The sequence below is a fragment of the Caretta caretta genome, chromosome 4 (genome assembly GCF_965140235.1).
Source record: "Caretta caretta isolate rCarCar2 chromosome 4, rCarCar1.hap1, whole genome shotgun sequence".
NCBI lineage: Eukaryota > Metazoa > Chordata > Testudines > Cheloniidae > Caretta > Caretta caretta.
This window is the reverse complement of record NC_134209.1, coordinates 18,714,305-18,739,643: the sequence shown is the minus strand read 5'-3', so window position 1 is coordinate 18,739,643 and position 25,339 is coordinate 18,714,305. Positions and strand designations below refer to the sequence as shown.

The following is a 25,339-nucleotide window of genomic DNA, read 5'->3' as shown; positions in this document are numbered from 1 at the left end:
AATGACACAAACTGTCCTTTACTCATCTGAGACAGTTACCTTGAGACGATTCCAAGAGTCGTCAGGGGAAAGTCTGCAAATCCATACCAATAGTTCTTCCACCTGTGAGTAGCCTTTCTTCAGGTGAGAAGTCTCTTTGAGTAGGGGCTGGACTGTGACCAAGAGGTGGCATGTCAGTCACTCTAGCGCAGTGATGATTTCTGCAACACTTGCTAAGTTTTACTGAACTATTTTTTGGAATTATTAAACAAACGACAAAGTCGGGGCATATCTGTACATATTTTATGATAAAGCGACAACAGCACAGTACAAATTGTCGTCTAAATACGGGTCACGCAGGGATGGCCCGGATTCTGCAAACGTTTACACATCTGAGGAGCTTTACCCTGCTGAACAGGTCCATTGGACTCAACAGGACAGCATTACTCTGGTGCAGAAGTAGATAAGTGTTTATCAGATCTGGGTCTTAAACTACTGCAGGTTGTCTCCATTTAAATAGGCCTAGCCTTACCATCAACTGAGTAATAAAATGCAGTAGGAAATAAATCAAATCTCTAAATTATCACCAGCAAACAGCCATCATCAGGCAGTGCGGTCATGTGCCCCAAGCACTGGCTTGGGATGCGGGAGACTTGGGGCCTAGTCCCAGCTCTGCCAATGACCTACTGGGTTACCTTGGGCAAGTCACTTCATCTCAGTTTCCCCTCCTATCTTTTGTGTGTCTGGGCTACTTAGACCGTAGGTTCTTCAGGACAGATACTGATTCTCACTATGTATTTCCATGATCCCTAGCACAATGGAGCCCTGATCTCACTTGGGTTTCACTAGAGAATTACGCATCATTATGCTTGGAAGGATTCGATTTTTATCAATAAATGTTGGTGAACGACAGTGTCACTGTACTCACACAAACTGATGAAAAAAATATTTCCATGGATAATCATCAAAATTCACAGATAGGCAAGGGAAGGAAAATATTGCTGGAAAACTTCTTAGAGTTTGATTTAAGGATATTAATTTTGCATATTTTGATGTGTGATGATGACAAAGTGTTTTAACAGCTACAGAGCTTTAATTTTGAAACTCAGCATCTACTGCCATTAAATAATGATTGATCCCCCCACCCATATTGTCTGACTCATTGGAACAAACTGATAAATTAAACAATATTAAATCACCTGGGCCAGATGGCATTCACCCAACAGTTCTGAAGGAACTCAAATATGAAATTGCAGAACTGCTAAGTGTGGTACGTAACCTATCACTTAAATCAGCTTCTGTGCCAGATGACTGGAGGATAGCTAATGTGACACTAATTTTTGAAAAAAGGCTCCTGAGGCGATCCTGGCAATAACAGGCCAGTAAGCCTCACTTCAGTACCAGGCAAATTGGTTGAAATGATAGTAAAGAACAGAATTATCAGACACATAGATGAACACAATTTGTTGGGGAAGAGTCAAAGATGGCTTTTCTAAAGGGGACTCATGCCTCACCAATCTATTAGAATTCTTTGAGGGGGGTCAACAAACATGTGGACAGGGGTTATCCAGTGGATAAAATGTACTTGGACTTTCAGAAAGCTTTTGAAAAGGTCCCTCATCAAAGGCTCTTAAGCAAAGTAAGCAGTTATGGAATAAAAGAAAAGGTCCTCTCATGGATCAGTAACTGATTAAAAGACAGGAAACAAAGGGTAGGAATAAATAGTTTTCAGAATGGAGAGGATTTAATAGTGGTGTCCTCCAGGGATCTGAATTGGGGACAGTGCTGTTCAACATATGCATAAATGATCTGGAAAAAGGGGTAAACAGTGAAATGGGAAAATTTGCAGAGGATATAAGACTACTCAAGACAGTTAAGTCCAAAGCAAAGTTACAAAGGGATCTCACAAAACTGGGTGACTGGGCAACAAAATGGCTGATAAAATTCAATGTTGATAAATACAAAGTAATGCATATTGGAAAACATAATCTCAACTATACATGCAAAATGATGGGGTCTAATTTAGCTGTTACCACTCAAGAAAGATCTTGGCGTCATCATGGATAGTTGAACATGCAGCAGCAGTAAAAACAAACAAACAGAATATTAAGAACCATTAGGAAAGGGATAGATAATAAGGCAGAAAATATCATAGTGCCACTATATAAACCCATGGTATGACCACCCCTTGAATACTGTATGCATTTTTGGTCACTCCTTCTAAAAATACATATATTAGGCTTGGAAAAGGTACAGAGAAAGGTACCAAAAATGATTAAGAGTATAGAATGGCTTTCACATGAGGAAAGATTAAAAGAACTGGGACTTTTCAGCTTGGAAAAGAGACGACTAAGGGGGGATAAAATAGAGGGCTATAAAATCATGAATGTTGTGGAGAACGTGAATAAGGAAATGTTATTTTCTCCTTCACATAACACAAGAACCGTGGGTCTCCCAATGAAATCAATAGGCAGCAAATTTAAAAACAAACAAAAGGAAGTATTTCTTCACACAACGCGCAGTCAACTTGTGGAGTTCATTGCCATGAAATGTTATGAAGGCCAAAACTATAACTGGGTTCAAAAAAGAATTAAGTAAATTCCTGGAGGACAGGTCCATCAAGAGCTATTAGCTAAGATGGTCAGGGATGCAACCCCATGCTCTGACTGCCAGAAGCTGAGAGTAGACCAGTGGTTCTCGACTAGGGGTACACTTACCCCTGGGGGTACACAGAGAGTACATCAACTCATCTAGATATTTGCCTAGTTTTACAACACGCTACATAAAAAGCACTAGTGAAGCCAGTACAATCTAAAATTTCATATCGAATGACTTGTTTACGCTGCTCTACATACTATACACTGAAATGTAAGTACAATATTTATATTCCAATTGATTTATTGTATAATTATATGGTGGAAATGAGAAAGTCAGCAATTTTTCAGTAATGGTGTGCTGTGACACTTCTGTATTTTTATGTCTGATTTTGTAAGCAAGTAGTTTTTAAATGAGATAAAACGGGGTACACGAGACAAATCAGACTTGTGAAAGGAGTACAGTGCTCTGGAAAGTTTGAGAGCCACTGGAGTAGATGGCAGGGGATGAATCATGAGATAATTACCTGTACTGTTCATTCCCTTTGAAGCACATGGTGTTGGCCACTGTCAGAAGACAGGATGCTGGCCTGGAGGGACCATTGGTCTGACCCAGTATGGCTGTTCTTCTTAAGATCTTCCCCCATAAATTCTCACAACTGAAAAAATGTAAAATAAAAATAGAAAAACAAATGCTTAAAATCCATAATTTTGCACAACTGTGAAAATGTAAACAAGTAAAAAATTTAAAATGCTTAAAATTAAACATGGATATTATCTGTCAAAATTAGATTAAAACCCCTGAATTCTGCTGATCCTACACATAAATAATAATAAAGTATAAATATATGTGATAACTATTATATCTGCTTAGCTTAGTTTCCTTTTTTCTGTACTACTTTAAGATCAGAAAAAGAATATGTTCTGCCCTGGTGTCCAAATTAAGCTGGTTCCTTGTAATTTAATTTCAAACCCCTTGTATGGAACAGTTATAGAGAAAGAAATGGCACTGATTTACCTACAGTAATTATTACTGTGAAACTGTACAAACAATTCTATATTCTCCACCTTCTTTATAAATCAAGTCTTGCCATTGCCGATGGCAAACTATAGTTTGCAGGGATGTATATGTTTCTTACGCAGACCTAGGCTTTGTCTGTACCATATTTAGTACAATGTGGGGTTTTGAGAAGCTGAGGTTTGGTGCATTGTAATTTCACTGCAGCTAATAAGGGACTGCCAAGGAAACACATCTTCTACTGATCTTTGTAAAGCAAACAGGGACCTATTGTACCTGAACTGTTAACTAAGTAGCCATGATATCAGAAAAGCTAGGGCAAGATCATGCTGGACTAGACATGCCAGATTGAATTTGTATCAATGTGCCTTGATTTCTCTTCTGCATTAGGAATATTCATGTTGATTACAAAGAATACAGATTATATGGATCACTTAAAAAAAAGTTTTTGCAGCTCTGATTGCAGGTCTGGCATCTGTATTCTCTCTCTTTTGAATGTATTTGCAGAGAGAAGAATATGAAGTCATAATACATCCAACCACAGACAGCTTTAAATAGCACACTAAATGCACTACCTTGTCCTCTATCTATTGTTAGTGTTTTGCGGATGAATAGGTAGATATGACAAGACAAATATAAAAAGAATTTGAAACCGTATCAGAGCCACAGCATCTAATCAAGACAGATTATACCACCAGCTTGGGAGAGGTTAAAGGCCGTGCATAGGCAGGTGGTCTGAATACCAACACTCAAAAGGAAGGGGTATAGCGTAAGGTCTTACAGCTGTTTTTAGAGAAAGTGTTTCATCGCATGACTCAGCCTACCAAAAATACAGAAAAGTACCTTCTTCCAGGCTTAGCTTTCCTTTTTTAGGAAGGCCCCTGTCTTGATTAGGGTCTATAGCCCTGGGTTTAAACAGGCACACAGCTGTGACTGATGGCACGGCTTTGTCATGCTAGGCATGAAGGCAAAAGGCCAATCTCTGCAATACATCTGCAGCAACAATGACTATTCGCAGTACACTGCCTTGACTCCAATTAGAAAATCGCCTGAGATCTGTTTTTACTTAGCTTTGCTTGATGACTCGTTAGCTTACTTAATTTAGTTTATTACACAAACAAAAGCGCAAGCATGGGGAGGTGCAGAGGTTTCTGAGTCAGTAGCCTGTTTCTTGTAAGGGTGCCTTAGAAGTGCCAAAGACGCAGTGCTGTGGTCAGTGGTGTTTCCAAATAAATCTCTCCTTGTTTCTTGGTGTGCTTGGTTTTATTCTTGATTTACTCCAGGGAGCATAGCGAGGAAAGGAAAGGGGGGAGAGAGAGAAGGCCACTGGCTCAGTTTCTGATGGGCTGCTCCTGGCTTAGTAAATGGAGATCATCAGCTCATGCACAAGTGGGCAGAGAGGCGATCACAGTTCTTAATGGTCAATAAATAAAGCATGACTCACACCTGATCTATCTAGGCGTCGCGTTGGATAGAACTCTCACATAGCGTGACCATCTCACAAAGACAGCAACTAAGGTCAAACAGGGCAGCAACCTGCTCGGAGAACCGGCTGGAAGGACATGGGGGGCCAATGCCCAATTGTTACACCACTTCAGCCTTGGCACTCTGTCATTCAGCAGTGGAGTATTGCGTTCCAGTGTGGATTCACTTCTCTCCACATAGATGATCTACATACGACTTAATTGCACCATGAGTATTATTTCAGGCACACTTAAGTCTACTCCTCTACCATGGTTACCGATTCTCTGCAATATTGCTCCACGCAGTGGTTACAGAGAGGAAAATGTAGCATAGCTCATGAAAAATTACACGATATGCCCCATCTACCATTAATTAAAGACCTGTTTAATCTACCACGTGGTCACCTGCCCTCACGTTGCCCATTGTGGATAAGTTTACCATGTGCGGGATTTACAGTAGAGGATGCTTCATGGTCTGCAGGGAAAGTGACAAATAATGATCTTGTCTCAGAGCCCACTCAGCATCAACCTGTGTCTGATTTATGATGAAGGCAGCGGGACCTTCTGACCCAGTTTCGTACTGGACATGGAATTTGTGCTGCAACCGAATTTCGGTGGCGTTTCAGAGACAATGTCAATCTGGGCAGCCACAAACTATGACTCATATTGCTGAGGACTGCAAAATGATTCAACTTCCTGGAGGCCTGAGTCTTGAACATCATTGAGGAGAACACTGTGGCTGGGCTTGTCCGGATTGCATACGCCAAATAAATAATAATAATAATACCCAACAACCATCCTTCACGCCATTGGTTAAAAGCTGATGTAAAGAGCTGTGCAGACAAAGCTATTTCCCCATCACAAGTGTTATTGATCCTACAGACCTCAGGAATTATGCCATATATTCTTGAGCACCATGTACGAGCACCTTACCTATTAACATATGCACAGACATAGAGCAGTCTTGCAGCACCTCCCTCCCCTCCACAACACTCCTCACGCACCTCACATCCGGGCCTTCACTGACATACTCATGCATGTGTCTGAGGGGAATCCTTGGGCTGCATGGCGAGGCCCTGTGGGCATGAGAAGTGGGGGAGGAGGAGTCAGGCTGCAGGATGCCACACAGCTACTTCTTGTGTGCTTTAAAATATTTTCAGTCACAATGACTTTTGGAATGAAGAGAACGATGACATTGAAGTCTTCTTGAGAGAGCACAGTGTGTATTTCTGCCTGTGACACCAATCCTCTCAGAACAAAATGGCCACCATCTTTGCACACAAGCAGAGGTCTCAGTCCCACCTCGCCTCCCAGAACACAACCCACCGGAAGGGGGTGTTCTAGGCCAATGGCAGCTCAGACCCCAGCTGCCTCCACCGGGCACTGTGAAAAGGCAGTTCGCTGGTCACAGCTTTTTGACTCCTGTTCAGCTCGACTGCCTTGACTTCCTGTGTCCACAGTCTACATATCTGGAACCATCAAGCTTCATCGGGGTGGAATTAGGCGTGGTCTTATCTCTGCTGAATCCTTTCAATTTTGGAAGCCAGGAGCCCCCTACAAGGTCTGAGAAGGAGTTAGTGACGAGGGTGGGCATCAGTAGGGGAGGAAAGAAAAGTTCACAAAAGGGAAAAGTGCCTCTGAACCACTCATTCCCCTTCAGTCCTTTCATAAGAGGTTTAGATTGAAGTTTTATATAAACCCTGCCCCAATGGGAATCCCATCCAAAGCTCTGGGGGACCTTCACCTACACCAGAGAGATGTAAAGGGGGTGAGGTGGGGGAGGAGAATGACCAAAGTAGCAGCTATCATCCATGCTACCAATCATCATCTGAGCCCCAGTCATGTAATCAATACTGCTTAAAACCTCCACCACACGTTCGAACCAGGAAAATTGACTTAACTGTTTTTAGCCACACATCTGAGTCCAATATGTACAGAATCTTAGAGGTGTAGGGCTGGAAGAGACCTCGAGAGGCCATCTAGTCCAGCCCCCCTTGCTAAGGCAGGACCAAGTCAACCTAGACCATCCCTGACAGGTGTTTGTCCAACCTGTTCTTAAAAGCCTCCAATGAAAAGGATCCTCTCGGGCTACCCAGGATCCAAGAAGGGAGAGGCCAACCCCAAAGAGAAAAAAGATGTGCCCTTTAAATAAGGCTCCAAACCAACACCCAGCCAGCAGAGTGACTAGGGTCCTTAATGTTCTAGGAGGCAAGCAGATTTTCTCCCTTAGGCGTCAGATCAGGGGAGGACCCACTTTACTGAGTTCATAAGGCCCTTAACTTAAAGCCCTGAGTCAGAACAACCCTCCTTCCCGTTAGAAAAAACAGACTCTCTAAGGCCCAGGTTAGGCTAGCAACCTGGGGCCTGCAACCTGTAGCAGTCAACATGGCTTCTGGTCCCCCTTGCTCAGTCAGCTTCCTTGTCCCATTTCTATAGCCCAGCCCAACGGTGTGGCACGGCTCCCCGGCTGTTACAGCCATAAGCTCCAAACTACCCCTTAAAAGGACACTTCAGGCTAGGATGGAGTCCAGTTTCATCTGGACTAGGGCATAGTCTATGTTCAACTCTCCTAACTGCTTGGCTGTCTTTTTATTGTTACTCTTTTTTAGTCTCCATGCAGGTTAATAATATGCCAAATGACGAGGGTTTAATTGGAAGGTCATTCAGAAACATTACATATGCTAAACACTTACTACAAGATTGCATCTGACTAAGCAGAATTCAGGGCTTGTTACCTGCCTAGCACTTTAACATGTAATTTAGCTCTAAGTGCACAGAAAATTATTCCTTCAGGCAGATTAGTCCTTAAACAAGCATTTATTTCAGCAGGATTCACAGCCTACTTCTAAACCTGAAGATATTAGTGTTTGACTGAGGGATACATTCTTTACTATAATCCCACAAGGTGGTCTTTATTTCAGTGTGCTTAACTGTATGTGGGACTGGAAAGCAGGTTTTACAGCTTAGCAGTATTCAACTCTGACAGTATTGGCAAAAATCCATTATTTCACATTTAGGGAACATTGCTTAAAAATCAGAAACCCTCTCCCAGCTTTCTCCTGGGGCTGGATTTACTCATCTCCAAATAGTTGATTGAAGCTGGGTTTATATTTTTCACATCATCTTTCAGTTATTTCTGCCATTGCAGCATGCGGGAGTTGAATCCGGAAGCAGACATCCCTATCAAAAGGAGTTGCAATTGGCATCTGTGAGCTAAACATGCTGTTTTCTTTGCGCTACCATGTCCCTCCTCTTGATTTCCATAAAATCCCTATGGGCACTTCTGTGTGTGATAGCTTGTTCAACAAACACTCAGTGGATTCAGATTATCAGTATCCAAGGAAGAGTCCAAATAGCACTGGTTGAAGGAAGCTATGCCCCCTCTGCGGTGCATTTACTGTGTCTAGAAGCAATGATGGGTAACCAGTTCTTTAGCTATATAGTATTCTTGATGGTCTACATTCCTTTTTCCAGAAAAGGGCAGGTCCTTTCCAATGTGTGTTACATTGTTAAAGCTTTGGAAGCGTTTCAAAATGAAAAACAAGTGAGTGGGCACAGACAGAAGCAGCAGCAGATAAAAATGAAAAGATCTAGAGATAGGTATCTATTTTATGCATAGGAGAAATTTCATCTTATTTGTTGCTTGCAGGGGTGATAAAGGACACATTTACATTTATTATAAGCATCTACTCCATTTCAACCCCTTTAGCTCCCAACTTCATTCTGCAATGACATTTGCCTCATAAAATAATTACTACAGGATGCTGCATTAGTGTCCCCAAAGCACTACAGGCCAAATTCTGTTAATTTACACTGGGATATATTTGGCGTCACTAGTGGACTTTCCTTAACTGTCTAGTGCTGTAAATGAGATTGGAATCTGGCCTGATACATTACATAGCATCACAGCAACTTTCTGGGTTATTTCTGTACCCAGGACTTGGTAGTGTGTGTTTTTCAAGAAGGGTGGAGGATGCCCTGATCCTCCAAGGTAGATATGTGTGTAGCTCCCAATTAAATCAATAGGAACTAGGTGCCTGTAAAGGGCTCCACTCACCGCAGGTAACCTCCTTGTGGCTAGGTTTGGAAATTAGTTTCCCCCCCCCTCTGGCGCCCCCTGTCATCGGAGGCTCACACTGCAGTCCCTCTCTCTTTTAACGACTCACAATGTTCCCTCTTTGTGACTCAGCCCTCTGGCCAAGTCACTATACAGTCCCCCCTTGTGGGGTATCAAAGTCCCACCAGACAAGCTGTCCGGAGGCTGTCTCACATGGTCTGTTCCACCTCTGGGTCCTGTGCCACTTCCCAGGGGCTGGTAGGGGAAACTGGTCCCACCCAGAACTCATGGTTCCAGCCCAGTGCCCCTATGACTAGCAAACTACATCTGCTCATTCTCAATCCCTGTTTCCCTCATCTCCTTCCTGCCCCATCTCTCTATCTCCTGGTCCATCTCTGGGTTCATCACCAGAGTTTCCTCTGCTCCCCACGGCTACTTCACCCCTCTCGGCCACTTGCCAGACTCCCTAGTCCAGGGCAGGATCCCTGGACTTACTTTCCTCCTAGGCTTCCCCCTTGTCCCTGACCTACTCCCTTTTCCTCTGGAGAGTGACTCCAGGCCCCTTCCCTGCAGCCTCCTTCTGCTCTCACTTCCTATCTTTATAATCCTATTCCAACTCCTCCACCAGCTGGGCTTCATCTGCAGCTAGGTTTTATCAATCCCTGGCTTCCTTCCAGCTATGGCATAGGAGGTTAATTGGCTCCTTCTGGCCCATATTAACCCCCTCTGGACTTGTGTGGAGTGAACACCCCATCACAGTGTCTAAACATCATTGTGGATCCTATTTCTCCATTGCCCTGCACCTTGTATAGTAGTGGGTATAACCATATCTCCAGATCAGAAAGGAGAGTTTTCCACCTACTTTGCTCTCAGTTTGCACAGGTGAAAATGATAAAACAATGGAGAATTAGGCACCTAATATTTGAGGGGGAGGGATAGCTCAGCGGTTTGAGCATTGGCCTGCTAAACCCAGGGTTGTGAGTTCAATCCTTGAGGAGGCCATTTAGGGATCTGGGGCAAAAATTGGGGATTGGTCCTGCTTTGAGCAGGGGGTTGGACTAGATGACCCCCTGAGGTCCCTTCCAACCCTGATATTCTATGATTCTATGAATGTGGGGCCCTAAGGGCATGTCTACACTTACTTCTGGAGCGACCTATCCAACAGGGGTTGATCTATCGCATCTAGTGAAGACGTGATAAATCGACTGCCAAGTGCTTTCCCATCGACTTCAGTACTCCACTGGAGTGAGAAGCGCAGGCAAAGTCGACGGGGGGAGCATCAGCAGTCGACCTACCACAGTGAAGACGCTGCGGTAAGTAGCTCTAAGTACCTTGACGTCAGCTACGTTATTCACGTAGCTAAAGTTGCATAACTTCGGTCGATCCCCCCTCCCCCCGCCCCGCAGTGTAGACCAGGCCTAAGTTGCAAACCAAATATTTGACCTTGCATCAGTAAAGAACTTTATTTGCATGATAAATGGATAATAAGCATATTTTGTCAAAATTTCATAAATTTTCAAAAATGTTTTGTAACAAAAATGTCCCCCTTGATTTTAGGGCCTAAACAGGAGCTGAGCTCTGTTAAGGTTGTCCATAGAATATTTCAAAATTAATCAAAACAAAGATTTTTGTTTTGAGGTGAAACTTCTAAATGAAAAATCAATTTGACTCAAAATACGGGTTTGATTTTTGGAAAACCAAAACATTTTGATTTCTCCTGGAATTTTCCCCTTTCTCTACCTTTCTTTTATTCCAACCCCCTTTTTACCCTCCTGGAAATAGTTGGAAAATAGGGAGAATGGGGCATCTGCACCCCCATTTTTAAGTCAAAATGAACATTTAATTCACCTTGAATTTTCCTGTTGGAAAATTGAAAGCTTTCATTGAAACTGATATTTTCACATGGAAAATTTCAACAAAACAACATTTTCCAACAAGATATTTTTTTCTTTGAAATATTTCAATGACTTCTGAAGCATAGCCCCAACTATAGGTGCTAACCACTAGGAACCACTGGCTGTACACTACAGGGAATAGTTCTCTAACCAGTAAATTCTTTCAGTGCTTTAGATTTACAAATTTGGGTGGTGAAATGTAGATGACATCACTTGAATTTTGGCCTTTGAGTACTAAAGGAACCATCTGAAATGTGGACTCTCATTTTGACCAGCAGCTCTTTTACCAATTTTACCAGTAAACTGGCAAGCTCCGAGTGATCAGAAAGGGAACTTCACATGGTTTAAATGCACTTCTATCTTTTCTCTACAAAACATTGTGACCTAAGACTGACTCAGAAGATTGGACAATGAATAAAACCAAATTGAGCCTCCTCTACCCCCAAACAAAACAAGCAAGAATTGGTACGGCAAAATCTTGGCCCCCATTGAAGTCAATAACAAAAGTTCCCATTGCCTCCATTGCCCACAAAAGCAGAAAGTAAGTAGTTAGATTGGGATTTTCAAAGGGGCATCCATCTCGCACTGAATTTCAGTTCCTTTGAAAATCCCAGCCACAATGGTTGTAACTCACAACTTCCATCCCTGCTCCGGCATTGATCTCAGCAGCATTCCAAATCCACTCTCTCTCTAAGTATTCTACCCACCAACGGCTAGTCTGGATCCAGTTAGTATGAGTAACTACTGCAGTTAAAACAATGCCATGTGGGTGAATGAGGGTCCAACTGGGCTTGTATTATCCACGCTGAAGCCCATGCTGTGCTGTCTTCACTGTTATTGTTACCTGCACTAGCTGGTTTCAAGCTAGTGTAGGTATGCTAGTTTAGGTATGCTCCCACTTGACCATCTTTTTGCTGTATAGACATACCCTATAATACTGGTTCTAGTTTGCATTTTGCTGGGTAGGAGGAGAAAATATTGACAAATGTTTGCTAATATTTGCCAGTGTTTGCTCATACAGCTGTTTTTTTTTATTCCCCCTTCCTCTTGGTATCCATTTTAGATTATTGCTGCCAGGTTTCTCTGCTCCCATTGGGTTGATGACTGACATTAACAATCTGCCCATCAACCCTGAGTTTCATACAAAATGTGCATGGAGCACAGAGGCTAATGCAGTGTTGTTTCAGTTGTGGCGGTAAAAATCAGATCTAGATTAAATTTAGCGTTGGACATTTGCTACCTGTAAAAAGCCAGCTACAAACACCTACCTGTACTTTCTACAGTCTCCCTGCCGTGAGATTATGCATGAATTCTAATGTGCCACAGGTTGAAATGTGCAGATATTTTGTTTTTGCCTCACCATTTTAGAAGCTAGCAAATAACGTCTCCTTGCCAGTATTTCTTTTCCCATTTGGCAAACATTGCTTATTTCCACCCCACTGTATTTTCATCTGAACCAAAATTAAGATGGCATTGCAACTGTTTGTTTTTGATTACTTTCTTGTTTCTGTATTAGCAGAGTCCATATCAGCAGAGCCCTGGGAACATGGCTAAACTCAAATAGCTATCTGATGGCTCATTGGCATGACAGCCACGTAAAAATTGTGTTACACACGGGCAATTTTTTAAATAATTTTTTGATGAGTGGAGGATGTAACTGGGGATGGGCCAACCTTTCTGGTGAAAGTCCAAGACAGATACATTTTAGGTCATAGAACTGAACCCAGAAGTCTGTGAAGTTGGTTTTGGCAGACATAATATTCCAACATTCCATTACAATGGGACTGTCGCCTTGCACTGCACACAAAGACCCCATCAGCTTAGCTAGTGTTTCTACTTTCAATTTCTTTTTCCCAAGCAAACTCATCACATCAAAATGTTGCAACACAGCTCTGGGGACTGAATCTAGTCCCTTTGGATCCAAAACCATGAGTCTTCTACAGCTTGAGCGTGAAGATCAGTTCCAAAATGTTCATAGATGGATGGGCTATCCACTAGAGAGGGACAAAGTATGTCAGCGTGGGTAACGGTGTCATGCCGGTGAGATGCAATGTGAAAACATCACAATGGCAATCTCATGTCATGAGGAAGCAGTGTCACAACTTAGTTATGATGTACAAGCTCTAAATAGTTTTGGGATATTTCCTCAGCTCCACAAGCAGGATGTAGCACCTCCCAGTCACACTTTATAGCACTGGTACATTTATAAGTAGTTTATAAAAAGGTTAATAAATGATTAATAAATGTTTTAATAAATGGTTAGTCACTTATTATAGACACTTCAAGAGTCCAACAGGCCAAAAGGTTACTTATAACCAGAACTGGTGGGAAAAAACACAATTTTTTTCTTGTGCAAAATTGCAACGGTGGGGGGAAATGACTTCAAAAATTTTCAGCTAAGATATTTTCACCCAGATTTTCCTATTTCCATGGAAATTTTCATTTAGAAACTAAATGAAAGTTTTCATTTCATCTTCAAATGTCAAAATAAAATGTTATTCCTTGGATTTGAAATGTTATTGCAGTTTTTGGTTTACAATTATTGGAATTTTAGCGTTCTTTTTAGGTTTTTGCTCCCCCCTCTCTACAATCTGGAGAAAAGGAGGGAGGTAAAAAAGGGTGTAACAGTTAGGAAAATTCCACTTTCAGACCTTTCCTTACTTTTTTCCAACTTTGTCAATGAGGAAAAGAAAGGGAGAAGTAAAAATGGGGAGAAAGGGGAACTCCCCCTTTAAAAATCACAAAAATAAAAAATGGAGACTTTTTCAGCTTCCAAAAAGTCAATTATTGTAAGCCAACACTTTAAAAAATTGCTTGATTTTAGAAATTTCTCATTTCAAATCTTCTGGTTGGTAAATGGAAACATTTAATTGAAATCAACATTTTTCTGAAGGGAAATTTTGATTTAAGTGAAAAAATATTTTATGACAGGGCAAATTTTTGGCTGGAAAATGTAAACACCTCATCGTTAACACTTCCAGGACATATGACTCAGGGGCATAATGTGCATAACAACACCTATCAATCATTGATTTACCCCTTACTAACTGTTTATAAAAACAAATGTACCTTTAATATAAACTGTGACCCTGGAGTTAATACCTGAATATCTTTGGATTTGCCCTCGCCTTGATTTTAACATCCCATCCCTAGCATCAATATTTAGAATCAGAATTCAACCCTGCCCTACCTGTTAGATCTATTATTTTATCAAGAGTTTGACTGTGGCTTTCACTCCACCTACGAAGCCAGCCTCAATTGCCCTCTTTACCACTTCCTCCCTGAGCCCCTTTGCCCTTTCTGCAGCTCTCAGGGTTCTGTCCTAGTTCTCAGGTGGTTTATCGTGGAGATGAGCCTTTTGGCCTGTGATCTGTCTCTCTTCCTCTCCACCCTGAAGGGGTGCTGTTACTGACATATGCATCACAGCTGCCTCATTCTCACACTGGGTAGAGCTAATCCGTATTGGGGTGGGGGGGAAAACTTTATTTCTTTGTGTCACCATCAAAGAGCTTCCCACCCACACACCCAGTAGACAAGGCTCAGAGGCAGTTTTGCCCTTTGGGGCGCAGTTGCCACTCGCTTACCCCATACCCCCTGCTCTGGTTGGGAGTGAAGAGGGGGCAGCAGCTCTCAGGGTAAAGTAGCCTGCACCCCACCACCATACACAGAGCGGGAATATGGCCTCAGAAGCCACAATCCCTGTTAGAGCTCCCCCTGGGACAGGGGTCCTCCACACCATCCTTAAGGTGGGATAGTGACTGAATGCCACAATCTGGCCCTTCCTAAGGGGGCAAGTTTGGAAGTAGCGCATTGTCTGTAGAAGCTTTTAAGGGACTTGCCTGCATCTTTCTTGCCTTGACTGAGACCCAGATGCACAAAAGGAGTTAGGCACCTAAATCCCCAGCTTCAGGACCACTGTGATGCACAACCCTCTGCAGTAGGTGCCTAAGCTTGGCTTCGCAGTGAAATCCTTGCTGAGCTTAAACACAAAAAAGAAGCTTACAAGAAGTGGAAGATTGGACAAATGACCAGGGGAGAGTATAAAAATATTGCTCGGGCATGCAGGAGTGAAATCAGGAAGGCCAAATCACACCTGGAGTTGCAGCTAGCAAGAGATGTTAAGAGTAACAAGAAGGGTTTCTTCAGGTGTGTTAGCAACAAGAAGAAAGTCAAGGAAAGTGTGGGCCCTTTACTGAATGAGGGAGGCAACCTACTGACAGAGGATGTGGAAAAAGCTAATGTACTCAACGATTTTTTTTGCCTCTGTCTTCACGAACAAGGTCAGCTCCTAGACTACTGCACTGGGCAGCACAGCATGGGGAGGAGGTAACCAGCCCTCTGTGGAGAAAGAAGTGGTTCTGGACTATTTAGAAAAGTTGGATGAGCATAAGTCCATGGGGCCAGATGCACTGCATCCGAGAGTGCTAAAGAAGTTGGCGGATGTGATTGCAGAGCCATTGGACATTATCTTTGAAAACTCATGGCGATCGGGGGAGGTTCTGGATGACTGGAAAAAGGCTAATGTAGTGCCCATCTTTAAAATAGGGAAGAAGGAGGATCCTGGGAACTACAGGCCAGTCAGCCTCACCTCAGTCCCTGGAAAAAGCATGGAGCATGTCCTCGAGGAATCCATTCTGAAGCACTTAGAGGAGAGGAAAGTGATCAGGAACAGTCAGCAAGGGTTCACCAAGGGCAAGTCATGCCTGACTAATCTAATTGCCTTCTATGACGAGATAATTGGCTCTGTGGATGAGGGGAAAGCAGTGGACGTGTTGTTCCTTGACTTTAGCAAAGCTTTTGACACGGTCTCCCACAGTATTCTTGCCAGCAAATTAAAGAAGTATGGGCTGGATGAATGGACTATAAGGTGGATAGAAAGTTGGCTAGATTGTCGAGCTCAATGGGTAGCAATCAATGGCTCCATGTCTAGTTGGCAGCCGGTATCAAGTGGAGTGCCCCAAAGGTCGGTCCTGGGGCCGGTTTTGTTCAATATCTTCATAAATGATCTGGAGGATGGTGTGGATTGCACCCTCAGCAAGTTTGCAGATGACACTAAACTGGGAGGAGAGGTAGATACGCTGGAGGGTAGGGATAGGATACAGAGGGTCCTAGACAAATTAGAGGATTGGGTCAAAAGAAATCTGATGAGGTTCAACAAGGAACAGTCAGCATGGGTTCACCAAGGGCAAGTCATGCCTGACTAATCTAATTGCCTTCTATGATGAGATAACTGGCACCTGACCAAAGGAACCAATGGGGACAAAAGATACTTTCAAATTTGGGGTCAGGGGGAGGCTTTGTTTTGGGTTCTTTGTTTCTGTGTTCATTTGCTCTTGGGACTAAGAGGGACCGGACATCAATCCATGTCCTCCAAACCCTTCTGAACCAGTCTCTCGTATTACAGAAATTGTAAGTACAGCCAGGCAAGGCATATTAGTTTATCTTTGTTTTCTCAACTTGTGAATTTTCCCTTTGCTGGAGGGAGGTTTATCCCTGTTTTGTTGTAACTTTGAAACTAAGGCTAGAGGGGGTTCCTCTGTGTTTTGGACATCTTTTGTTACCCTGTAAAGTTATCTTCCAACCTGATTTTACAGAGGGGATTTTTACCTTTTCTTTTTTTTTTTAATTAAAATTCTTCCTTTAAGAACTGATTGATTTTTTTTTTTTAGTGTCCAAAGATCCAGGGTTTTGGGTCTGTGTTCACTTTCTAACCAATTGGTTAGGATATTATTCTCAAGCCTCCCCAGGAAAGGGGGTGTAAAGGCTTGGGGATATTTTGGGGGAACAGGAACTCCAAGCGGTCCTTTCCCTGATTCTTTGTCTAAATCACTTGGTGGTGGCAGCGTACTGTTCAAGGACAAGGTGGAATTTGTGCCTTGGGAAAGTTTTTAACTTAAGCTGGTAAAAATAAGCTTAGGAGGTCTTGCAAGCAGGTCCCCACATCTGTACCCCAGAGTTCAGAGTGGGGAAGGAACCCTGACAGGCCCTCAGGCAGGTTCACACAAAGCAGTGTGTGTGTGAGGGGTAAGGAACAGGCTGGCCTCCCACATGACATTCAGCCCAGTAATTAGGGTGCTCACCTGGGATATGGGAGACCCTGGGTTCAAGTCCCCTCTCTGTCTGAGGAGTGGGCTATAAGTCAGGAGGCAGAGCCGCCTCCCCCAGCTTCTTACTCACACAGCATCAGCACCTAAAGCCAAAGAGGGCTCACGACCAAGAATTTCTAGCTGCGCGAGGTGCCTCCCCCAGCCTGGACTTATGCACCTAGCTGTGTCAGAGGAGTGGGGCTTAGTACACCCATCTCTGGTTGGCTAGCTTAGGCAGGAAGCTGCCTAGTGCACTGGTGTTTGGGAATCACAGTCTAAGGCAGCATTTCTGCATGCGGCCACCATGGGCTTTTCTTGAGGCCACAGCTCCTGGGCAGCGATGGGAGTGGGGCAAAGAAATGGTCCCTCCCTGAGAGCCACCAGCAATGGTTGGACCCTGCCCCCCTCTGGAGAGAGAAACGCTGGAGGAGCACGCAGCTAGTGAGTTCCCCACCTTCCTGGGGATGTAGAGGGTCAGGCTCCAGTCCTTGGGTGGTGGGCAGCAGGCTCTGGCCACAGCACTCCAACCCCCGGCTGCGGGGTTCACCCCCCATCACCCCTGGCTCCCACTGCCTCCGCCAGCCCATCATGCATCCCTCCCCCCATCTCCTACTTTCCTCTACCGACCTCCCCCTCCAAGGCTTAATTTGTCCCCAGGCTTGCCAGGACTGATTAAGTCTGCTGCTGTGAAAAGTGATAGGTGTGTGTTTGTTAATATCACTTTTCACAGCAGCAGACTTACTAGCTCACAAGTCTTTTTTACAAAAGCAACCAAAAAAAGCAAAAGAAGCAACCATAACAAAAGACAAGACCTTGCAGAGCACCTTATTTGTGTTTCTGTTCTGTTTAGCTCCAGTAAAGAATAGATACAACTGTACCTTATTTTTATTATTGAGTCTGCAAAAAGATTCAACAAATTACAATGATTTGCATGTGTATGAGCATATTTATTGTTTTTTTCCTAAAGTTAATTAAGTACTAATTAAGTAAGAGTTGGTGGCCGCACTTCGAGGCCACCAAAAAATGTGTTGTGAGAACCCTGCCTGGTCTAAGGTGCCTAGTTCTCCCCAGTCATTGTCCAGGAATCATAAAATACCAGGGTTGGAAGGGACCTCAGGAGGTCATCTAGTCCAACCCTCTGCTCAAAGCAGGACCAATCCCCAATTTTTGGCCCAGATCCCTAAATGGCCCCCTCAAAAATTGAACTCACAATCCTGGGTTTAGCAGGCTAACGCTTAAACCACTGAGCTATCCCTCCCCCTAAGCCTAAGAGCTGAACTCTGACTTTGTGAATCGCAGTGAGGTGCCTACACGTTGGGTGTTGTGATGCCCAGTATTGCCATGCCTGACTCTTTGTGCGCACCCAGGCCTGAGTGCCCAGTTTTAGGCACTCTGTCAAGGCCAGCCTAAGCCCCACCTGCCCCACTGACGCCTCCTACTTGGCTTTGTCCGGCTGTTTGTATAATACTTTTAACTAAATTGGATTTAGAACTGTCATTCAGAGCCCCAACCACCTCACTGAGGTGGGGATGAAGGCAGGATAGGGCGCACCTTATAGATATTAGCGATACAGATTTTTGACCATCAGACCCAATCAAAATCAAGGCACTGATGTTCTGGGCACTGTCCAGCCACATAAGAGAGAGGCCCTGCCCTGTAGCGTTTGCTACGGAAATAGACCAGACTGCTAAAGGAAGTAGTATTATGCCCACTTTACCAATAGGGAACTGAGGCACAGAGCTTTGCCTGAGGTCACACAAGGAGTCTGTAACAGAGCTAAGAATAGAACCCACCACTCTCAGTTTTAATGCCCTGCTCACATGGTCCTATCGGAGTTGGCTGCTTTTAATTCTTCACTGTGCAAATTAGTCACCAATCAGCCAGCACAGAGGAAGAGGGATTGCAATTTCCTTGCAGGTTCCAAGCTATTCTCCTTAAAGATTTGCAAGCAACAGACACCTGTGATTTATCTATTCAGAAACTGCTTATCCAAGTGCTTGGTTAGAAGAAGTGTGTGTTCACATGAATTCCAGGACTCTCTTATTCAAGTTTCCACTAGGGAGGGAAAGCAATGAAAAATCCTGGAAAACAGTCAATACATCACTCGAGACAACAATAAACCTGCACTGTAATCTATCTCTTGATCTCTCTGCTTTACACACAGGCAGGGAGTAGGATGTCCAGACGTCCCAGATTGACTGTGACAGTAATGGACTTGTAAAGTCTGCAAGGAAACATAAAAACCCCATTACTATTGTAACCCGGCCCAGTGCCCACCAGGTTGTTCAGCTCTAAGTGCGTATTGACCTCAGCATCCTTTGGTTGGAGAATCACTATGTATTTGCCCTAGGCCAAAATTCCCAAGCTGTTACCTCAATCCTATGTCCATCACCTTTAAGATTAGCCTTTCTCTCAAGGGTGCCTTCACTCCACCAGTGTTCCCAGCCTTTCAAATCTGCCAGTTAACTACTTCTTCAAACACTTCTTCTTCTTCTGCCCTATATACATAAGAAAAACTCCCGCAACATGGATAAAGCCACCACCTTATCCTCTTTCATATCCTTCAGGGAGACTCACCTCTGCTGTGAAGTTTACCAAATTCTGCAACCTGACCAGAATTAGGCAGGCATTGATCTGTGACTACTACCTACCTCGCAAAACTTGCAGTGTTCACCATTGCGTCATGCCCCTTACTTTTCCATTACATGCCTTTGTTTCATCCACTTGTTATGTCTAGTCATGAACCAAGATTGTAAGTTCTTTGCAGGGAGGAGGGGAGGGCAAGAACAGTCTTTGGGCCAGTTTGTCCAAAAGTGCTCAGCACCCTTAACAAGGGGCCAGTTTTCCAAAGAGCTCAGTTCTTATTTAGACACTTGCATGAAGTGGCTTGATTTTCAAAGTCCCTAGCAGATGCTACAGTTTTCAGTGGGAGCTGCTGGGTGCTGGAATTTTTTTTTCGTTATCTGTGCCTAAACAGGAGCTGTTGGGTGCTGACCCCTTTTGAAAACCTGGATTTTAAAGTGTTTCCTCCAGCTGACACCTGTGTTTAAATTATGACATGATAGAAGTGTTTCACTGACTGTTCTAGTCAAGTGGTTTACTTCTGGTTCTTTCCCACTGGTTTACTGATTGGTAAAGCTCAATAAAAATTGGAATATACATCCTCTGGGAAATTCTAATATTTCTGTATTTGTTTTCATCTCTAACTGAGAGAAAAAAAGTTGAAATATCAACATTTATCACAGAACAAAAAGTCTGCAAACATTTGATTTAGAAATATCCACAAAAATTGACATTTTCAATGAAAATGAGACATTTCAACATTCCTGCATCAAAAAATGTAATTTCAGTTTGTTAAACCAAACAGACATTTCAAGTCAGTCCAACTGCATCTGTCTCTAGTACCATGATGTGCCTGTGGGGAAACATAGTTCAGATGCCTCATGACCTCATTTTTCTAAATGACTTGGCCTCTCTGGCTAGAGAGCATCTCCCATGATGCACTTGCAGTCATCCGACTCCCATGATGCACCATGCAGGTCAGTTATAGGCGAGACTCTGGCGCATCATGGGAGATGTAGTCTGGCTAAGGCACTAGCCCACAGAGGAGACTGTGGAAATGAAGCTCCTGAACTACAACTCCCAAGAAGCATCTCAGACAGCTGCCACTTAAAGTCAAACTGATTTGAAATAAAATGTTTCAGCTCAGTTCAACAAACCAAAATATTCTGATTCAGCTCAAACTGACCTGAAATGAAATATTTTGTTTCAGTTTTCCCAATGAACAATCTAAAAATGTCTGTAAAATTGTCTTCCCATAGAAAACTTTGATTTTGCAGAAACTGCTTTTTCAAATCGAAAGTTCCCAACCAGCTCCGCTGGTTTGTGTTAAATAGTATGACATCATTGGCTATATCTGGCCATCGGAAACTCACTTGTAAGATCATCCATGCATTGTGTCCCTTTATTCCTCTTGGGAGATAATGGTTTGTTAAGATAGGAATAAAAATATCCCCTTATTTCCAGGCTGTCATACAGAACACAGGGTTGAACTCCTTCAAGATTTATATAGACAAAAGAGTTCATATAGGGCCTGATCCAAAGCCCAGTGAAGGACATTTTTGTCCCTCCTCCCATACCGAGCAATTCATTAGCATGTTCAAAACCCACCTCATCATTTGGCTGCTTCCAAAGCACAGGGGCAAGGCAGCTAATGCAGCCAGCAATGGGCGGGGTGGGGAGGTGTCGCACAGTCATAGAATCATAGAATCATAGAATATCAGGGTTGGAAGGGACCTCGGGAGGTCATCTAGTCCAACCCCCTGATCAAAGCAGGACCAATCCCCAATTAAATCATCCCAGCCAGGGCTTTGTCAAGCCTGACCTTAAAAACTTCTTAGGAAGGAGATTCTACCACCTCCCTAGGTAACGCATTCCAGTGTTTCACCACCCTCCTAGTGAAAAAGTTTTTCCTAATATCCAACCTAAACCTCCCCCACTGCAACTTGAGACCATTACTCCTTGTCCTGTCCTCTTCTACCACTGAGAATAGTCTAGAACCATCCTCTCTGGAACCACCTCTCAGGTAGTTGAAAGCAGCTATCAAATCCCCCCTCATTCTTCTCTTCTGCAGACTAAACAATCCCAGTTCCCTCAGCCTGTCCTCATAAGTCATGTGTTCCAGACCCCTAATCATTTTTGTTGCCCTTCGCTGGACTCTCTCCAATTTATCCACATCCTTCTTGTAGTGTGGAGCCCAAAACTGGACACAGTACTCCAGATGAGGCCTCACCAATGTCAAATAGAGGGGGATGATCACGTCCCTCAATCTGCTCACTATGCCTCTACTTATACATCCCAAAATGCCATTGGCCTTCTTGGCAACAAGGGCACACTGCTGACTCAACAAGGGCACACTGCTGACTCACAGAGTTTAAGGCTAGAAGCGACCGCCAGATCACCCAGTCTGAACCCTTGCATATCACAGGCTACCCACACACTAACAACCAACAACTGCAATGAGACCAAAGTGAAAGAGACCCGCAGGAGACTCGGTTATTATGTGCCACAGGCAGTAAATAAAAGGGACCAAGGTGCACCGGTGCTTGAGGCCCTCATGATGACAGGGAAATGATTAAATGAGATAATCCTGGGGAGTGATCCTCACCCACCCACTGCAGAGAAGGTGAACTCTTCCCCCCGGTCACTGCCAATCTGACCTCCCTCTCTCCATGCTCTGACAGGGCTGTGCTGGGATAGTAAGTGTGGGAAGTCCTGCAGGTGAGCACAGTCCGTCCGTGCCCCCCATGCCCTCACTAGCACCGTCCTTGCCCCATGCAGCTGTAACAGGTGGGAAGTCCTCGGCGTAAGCCTAACCCTGTTCCCACAGAAATTGGTGGGAGTTTTACCGCTGACTCCAACAGCAGCAGAGTTAGGCCCACCCTGAGCACTTTGGAAAATCCTACCCAGTACTTCCAGGCATGTAAACCATGCACCTCCGACCCCCACCCCAGCGCTGATCAGGCTGTAAAAGCCTGGAATTGGCCACAGAGCAATCACTGCAGCAAGCGTGGCCACAGTCGAATTAGTCTCTCTAATCCACATGAACGTCCTTTTATTAAAACAAAATCAAATCTTGTAATTTTGTTTTGCTCAGCCCCCCCGACTGGCTTCGTTTTAAAGGGGCATGAGTATTCGATCTTAGAATGTTTAGTATTACAAAAGAGCCTGGATGAAGGCAACATTCTGGTAGCGGGAGTGGGTCCCAAACCTACATAACGCTCTCCCAATACAGAGAGGACAGATTCCCCAGCTGGTGTAAATCAGCACTGTGTCCTTTAAGTCAATGGGCCAGATCCCTTGCTGCTGTAAATTGCCGCAGTTATTCCATTTTACATCAGCTGTGGTCTGGAAGTTGGAACTACAGAAACAGATTCCCTTTGATTTTTCCAAACAGGCAAATCGCCGAAGGGGATAAAGACCCATATTCCTACTTCGGCCATTAAAATAACATCTACGGGTTAAGGAGCTGATCCTTCCATCAAATGCTTATTGCTCCTCTGCTACAAATGGGGTTTACCCTGCCCAAATAACTGATTCTAAGGCAGATGTTGCAAGAAACTTAGCTAGCTAGCCATCTATGTATATACTTACATGGTTCCCATCCGTGGGGAATCTGAGCACCTCATTATCCCCTAAATAGCTGTGTTAAGTGATGAAGCTGTGTTGCTCTTGGGAACTACCATTCCATGGCACATCTGCTGTCCGCCCCCTTTTATTATAACATATAAAGATGAAGGATCAGGTTTGCAGAAGAGCTCAGCACCCAGAAGTTCCCCAGTGTTCCTAGCTTGACCTGCTCTCCCCACAGGGGAATGAAAGGGCATGAGATTCTCTACTGTCATACTAGGACTGGTCAAAACACATCCACCAACCTTCGTTTTTGACAGGTATTTGGGGTTTCCACTAAACAGAACTGTTCACAGAAAATGTCTGATTTCCTTGGGGGAGTGGAGGGGAAATCAATTTTTTGTTTGAAAACTGAAAATCTTCAGCCAAAACTGGAAGCTTGTCAGTTTGGACCAAACAATGTGTGTGTAGGGCCAGGGGAACATGGGGGGGACGGGGGTGGGGGGGAACAGCAGTTTTCGGCTGAAAAATTACTGGCTTTGGTTGCTGGAAAAAAAAATTGTTTTTTGGTGTGGGGGATTTTAAAAAAAGGGTCAAAGTTTCCCGCTTGGGGAGGTGGGGAAGAACTGACCAGTGCTAGGTAACACTGGGGGGAGGGATAGCTCAGTGGTTTGAGCATTGGCCTGCTAAACCCAGGATTGTGAGTTCAATCCTTGAGGAGGCCATTTAGGGATCTGGGGCAAAAATTGGGGATTGGTCCTGCTTTGAGCAGGGGGTTGGACTAGATGACCTCCTGAGGTCCCTTCCAACCTCGATATTCTAGGATTCTATGAACACCCTTGCATAGGCTCTTCTAAATTTCTGCCAGGCAGCTACTCCCACAGAGAGAGGTAGGTGGGCAGGGAATGGATGGAGCTTTGATGCCGCCGATGCTGTGGCTAGCGTGGCTCAGAGGGGGAAGCTGCTGCTGCTCGGTGAGGGGACTGTTGGACTCAGCCTCCTGCTCTGTTCCTGGGGCAGTAAAGCTACACAGCACCCTTTGTGCAGCACTAGAAGAAAAGTGACATGCAAGCTTGTGGGGATGGGCAGGGCGAACTGGAGCACCCCCCGTCTGACTCTCCTCAGCACACGTGCCTATGCATCCCTCTGGCCTTCCCCCAGCCCTCCAAGTGTTTCTTGCAACTCAGCTCCAAGCTGACTCTGCAATTAGCAGTGTTAGTGCAATAATGTGTCACCAAAACACATCATGCAATGAGCACAGTAATCATAAAGATATTATATTTCGCCTTGCCTTACAAGTGCTATTAAATCTTCACAAGATACATTTCTCTGACTCAGGGTAACCACAAAATACACTATTTAAATTGCAAATTGCACCCTTTTACAGCATTTGAAAGCCTGAACCTTGCACACACTACATTATTTCCATCTAATTGCCAAAGAGATTAAAGTATTTAAAAATAAATTTTCTCGAGAACCTTTCCCTTTAGGATTAGCTGGAAATGAACTATCACCAAACGAATAGATCTCCTCTATCATTAAAATGTGAGATCAATACAATGAAGATTAATATCTTACCAGTGTTGAATTATCTTTTTCATGTCTCCCCATTTGAAGCTATTCCAAACAGAGAATATGGATGTTTCCTTCTCACTATACAGAGGACTGCAGAATCGCTAAATGCATTAGGTGAAATCAGAAGGTGATTGTATTTTCCCCTGTCTCTGAATGAAAGGGCTTGTGCAATAAACGGAGGTGAATCATGAGAACGGCTTGATATGCAGTCAGGTAAGATTGTAGGATTAAAAAAAGGGAGGGAAAATTTCAGTTTTCCCTTGTTTTTTGGCATTCACATTGTTCATCATTTAGAAGAAATGTTGACCAGTTCTGTAATGTCTTGAAAAAAAGGAGGAAAAAAATCATGCCAGTTTTGTAAAAACAAATTCACGTTTTCACCCCCAAATTTTGACATTTCTAAAAATATCAAGATATAAAAAATCCCAAACAGTTCAAGCTGGGAGTTCTCAACTTGCATACATCCCCTGCCATGAATGAGGCATGAGAGAGAGAGGAGATTGTTGGGCTGCTAAGTGGTGGCCAAACAGACTACAGCAGATG

General features: G+C 43.8%; 1 long non-coding RNA gene across 1 annotated transcript; it reads right to left on the bottom strand.

The window, feature by feature from the left end:
- Positions 1-1,342: 1,342 nt before the first annotated feature.
- LOC125635634 (uncharacterized) lies at positions 1,343-24,918 on the bottom strand. The gene is made up of 3 exons (XR_007356322.2): positions 24,800-24,918; positions 3,101-3,232; positions 1,343-2,026 (listed from the first exon to the last, which is right to left on the bottom strand). It is a non-coding gene; the product is annotated as an uncharacterized LOC125635634 (long non-coding RNA).
- Positions 24,919-25,339: the final 421 nt, after the last annotated feature.